Source organism: Astatotilapia calliptera, chromosome 20 (assembly GCF_900246225.1).
Source record: "Astatotilapia calliptera chromosome 20, fAstCal1.2, whole genome shotgun sequence".
Taxonomy (NCBI): Eukaryota; Metazoa; Chordata; class Actinopteri; order Cichliformes; family Cichlidae; genus Astatotilapia; species Astatotilapia calliptera.
Genome location: NC_039321.1, coordinates 14,500,691 through 14,505,570, shown reverse-complemented (window position 1 = coordinate 14,505,570; position 4,880 = coordinate 14,500,691).

Genomic DNA, 4,880 nt, shown 5'->3' with positions numbered 1-4,880 from the left:
TATAATATGATATACAACTATCACTGAAACAGCAAACTTTGTAAATAAGAATACAACACTTCTCATTCTCTAAACGTTTGGCCACAGCTGTAGATTACACTATCAGTGCTTGTTCACTCTTGACAATGATTACATTTCAAAATTTACTTTGTGCATTTACAGGTAAACAATATCTAATATTTTATCTAAATGACTGCTTTGTCTTTGAAAAGGGTGAAGAGCTTGAGGCCGGTGACAGTCCAGTTCTACTCTAACTACATCCTTACAGTGGCTCACAGGACAAGGCCACATTCCTGTCCTGCCAGAAGAGAAGAGAAACTTCAGAGTCTTCATGCAGTTCAACCACACCTGTCATATTCCATATGACAGGTGTGGCATTGGGTTTATTTGTAGTAGTCCTTTCCAACGTCTTTCCCTCTTCCATGTTACTGTGTCAGCTTGTCAGCATCTATTTGGGTATGTAAGTGGAACAGAAAGTAAGGAAATCCAAAGTGCCATTAAAACCAGGAGAGGTTCTTATATTTCAGAAGAAGGGATTAATTCAAAAGAAATGACCTCAATGCCATATTTTATTTAGGAACCCTAGAGAGCACTTTGCAAAATAACACATTCTTATAATTTCACCCTCAGATGAGCCAAGCTACAACTGTCAGGGAAGGTGATGTAGGTACAGAGCATATGAGAGTGGTTAAGTTAATGTCTCTTGTCTAGATGAAGGCACAAGAGGGATCAATGGCAAGGCGTAGAGATTCAGTATCTTCAGTCTTCAGTGGACACTCCATTTCTGGCACAAAACACCTGTAAAAGATGGTCGATTTAGGAGGTGACCCGACAACTTCAGCCTGTCAAACATATTAATGGAGCAGTATGTTTAAAAAAAAAAATCTAATTAAGCATGCACTCAGTACCCTAAGAATTATTATAGTAGTTAAACACAGTGATAGTTGTATATCATGTTATATCACTTCAAACAGAGGTGACCCAGTAATGCTGCACTAATGAATTAGACTAACTATTCACTTTAGCTAAAGTTATTAAGTTAGCTAAAGAGTTGGGATGCTGTGTAAGACATAAATAAAGCTAAAATACAAAGGTTTGGACACCGTTTTGCATGTTTCCCTACTGTAGGGCTCTCTGCAAGCATACAGAGGGGGTACTCTGAGAGGGTCCAAGATGACAACTTTGGAATTCTACTAGAAACAGTCGATCATATTTGTCAAAGCTGAATTCAGGGCAAACTATGCTAAATTAGCGTTTTTAGCTAACAGCTACAATAAGCATAAAAGTTACCTTACGGCTATTATTTGTTAACTTGACGCTTGTTCTTATACATGTAATACATTTATTACCAACCTGAGAGTTTATCCGCTGGTCATTCGACATGACGAATGACTTCTGAAGTCTTAATTCAGCTCAAGACGCTGTAGATTCCCGTCAGTAACACTTTCGGTCCGCTAGTAAAACGTAGTTCTATTAATCTGCGCTTGAACCGGAACCGGATGTACAGTGGGGCAAAAAAGTATTTAGTCAGCCACCGATTGTGCAAGTTCCCCCACTTAAAATGATGACAGAGGTCAGTAATTTGCACCAGAGGTACACTTCAACTGTGAGAGACAGAATGTGGAAAAAAAATCCATGAATTCACATGGTAGGATTTGTAAAGAATTTATTCGTAAATCAGGGTGGAAAATAAGTATTTGGTCACCTCAAACAAGGAAAATCTCTGGCTCTCACAGACCTGTAACGTCTTCTGTAAGAAGCTTTTCTGTCCCCCACTCGTTACCTGTATGAATGGCACCTGTTTGAACTCATCATCTGTATAAAAGACACCTGTCCACAGCCTCAAACAGTCAGACTCCAAACTCCGCCATGGCCAAGACCAAAGAGCTTTCGAAGGACACCAGGAAAAGTATTGTAGACCTGCACCAGACTGGGAAGAGTGAATCTACAATAGGCAAGCAGCTTGGTGTGAAAAAATCAACTGTGGGAGCAATCATCAGAAAATGGAAGACATACAAGACCACTGATAATCTCCCTCGATCTGGGGCTCCACGCAAGATCTCATCCCGTGGGGTCAAAATGATCATGAGAACGGTGAGCAAAGATCCCAGAACCACACGGGGGGACCTGGTGAATGACCTGGCAGAGAGCTGGGACCAAAGTAACAAAGGTCACCATCAGTAACACACTACAACGGCAGGGAATCAAATCCCGCAGTGCAGACGTGTTCCGCTGCTGAAGCCAGGTGCATGTCCAGGCCCGTCTGAAGTTTGCCAAGAGAGCACATGGATGATACAGCAGAGGATTGGGAGAATGTCATGTGCTCAGATGAAACCAAAGTAGGACTTTTTGGTATAAACTCAACTCGTCGTGTTTGGAGGAAAGAAGAATACTGAGTTGCATCCCAAGAAACACCATACCTACTGTGAAGCATGGGGATGGAAACATCAATGCTATGGGACTGTTTTTTCTGCCAAGGGGACAGGACGACTGATCCGTGTTAAGGACAGAATGAATGGGGCCATGTATCGTGAGATTTTGACCAAAACCTCCTTCCATCCAGTGAGAACTTTGAAGATGAAACGGGCTGGGTCTTCCAACATGACAATGATCCAAAACACACCCACCTGGGCAACAAAGGAGTGGCTCCGTAAGAAGCATTTGAAAGTCCTGGAGTGGCCTAGCCAGTCTCCCAACCTCAACCCCATAGAAAATCTGTGGCGGGAGTGAAAGTCCGTGTTGCTCGGCGACAGCCCCAAAACATCACTGCTCTCGAGAAGATCTGCAATGGAGGAATGGGCCAAAATACCAGCTACTGTGTGTGCAAACCTGGTAAAGACCTATAGTAAACCGTTTGACCTCTGTTATTGCCAACAAAGGTTATGTTACAAAGTATTGAGTTGTATTTTTGTTATTGACCAAATACTTATTTTCCACCCTGATTTACGAATAAATTCTTTACAAATCCTACCATGTGGATTCAATGGATTTTTTTTCCCACATTCTGTCTCTCACAGTTGAAGTGTACCTCTGGTGCAAATTACTGACCTCTGTCATCATTTAGGTGGGGGAACTTGCACAATCAGTGGCTGACCAAATACTTTTTTGCCCACTGTAAGTTTCAAAAACTGAATTTGGAACTGAAATTGAATGGTGAGAAGTGAAACTGAAATTATTCAAGAGCTGAATTTTTAAGGATAAAATGCAGTTTCAAAGCAAATCAATTCATTTTCAAAATATTAAAATTCAATTTCCAATTTTAGTGATGATCATTTTCAAACCATAAATTCAATTTTCAAATTAGGCCTAATTGCAAATTCAGTTTTCAAAAGCATTTATTCAAGTTGCAATTCAGATTCAATCTGAGCAATTCAAATTCAAATTGAACTTATTCAAATTCAGTTTCTGATGGCACAGATTTCTGCCCATCTTAATGTCCCAAACTAATTTTGATGATTTCCGGGTTTTAAACCGTTCGTGATGCATTTTTAAGCGTTGTGACTCTGCTGTCTCTCCAAACAGTCCATCAAATAAAACATCAGTGAGGAGGTCTGAATGATATCTTGGTGACAATAATTAAAACGTTTATTTTAAAAAACTAAGTACTATTTTAATTTTCCATGAAGGTTTAAAACATTTTCACACAACAGCTGCTCATTAAAGTTAACTAAAGTTCATTTAAGTATCTTTATAAATATTATTTTTATTTTATTATTATTTAAAAATTATTTGTTCCAATATATGAAGAGCCCACATGTCATTTGATGCAGTCTATTAAAAGTTAAAAGACTCCCTACTTTGTATTGTCTTCAGTATTATTCACCCAGTTTATGCTTGTGAATATTTTCTGTTTGACAAACATGCGCACACATGTCGTAACTAACGAGTAGTTACACCCCGGATATGAAGTTCACTGTTTTTCTGGTGTTATTGCTTAATTAACAGCGCAATGAGGTGACTTTTGTTGTGGCGTGTATAAATAAAATAAAATAGAATTCAATTGAACTGAATTGAGATGCAAATTAAATCATTATTTACTTCATAATATCAGATAGTTTATGTATGTAAAGTGCGAGTACACTACACATACCATCATGAACTAATTTTGGTATCACTGCTGAATGATCAATAAGAAGGCTTCAAAGATATGGGAAGTAAAACTTTCTGTAACAATTTTAAGCTTTAAAAAAATCTATAAAAATAATATAAACAAAGAAGAACATCGATATGCTTCAATCAGTTCATATAATTTGTAATCAAAAATTGAAATGCAAAAGAGAACAACTCACTTCAGAGGTCATGCTGCGTAACAAAAGCAAAACAGATTAAAAGAATATGTATTTTGTTTAACAATGAAAACAAAATAAAAATATAGTTAAATTAAAACCTATAATGCGTTCAAACCATCAATCATGAAAACTGAATTAAACTAAACTGAAGGATAAACAGACAAAGAGGGAGCTGAGTGTAAAAGCGAAGCTCTCAATTTACCGGTCGATCTACGTCCCTACCCTCACCTATGGCCACGAGCTGTGGGTAGTGACCGAAAGATACGAGATCGCGGATACAAGCGGCAGAAATGAGCTTCCTCCGAAGGGTGGCTGGCCTCTCCCTTAGAGATAGGGTGAGAAGTTCGGCCATCCGGGAGGGGCCTCAGAGTAGAGCAGCTGCTGCTCCACATCGAAAGGAGCCAGCTGAGTGGTTCGGGCATCTGACAAGGATGCCCCCTGGGCGCCTCCTGGGTGAGGTGTTCCAGGCATGTCCCACCGGGAGGAGGCCCCGGGGCAGACCCAGGACACGCTAGAGAGATTATATCTCTCGCTGTCCTGGGGAACGCCTTGGTGTTCCCCGGATAAGCTGGAGGAGGTGGCTGGGGAGAG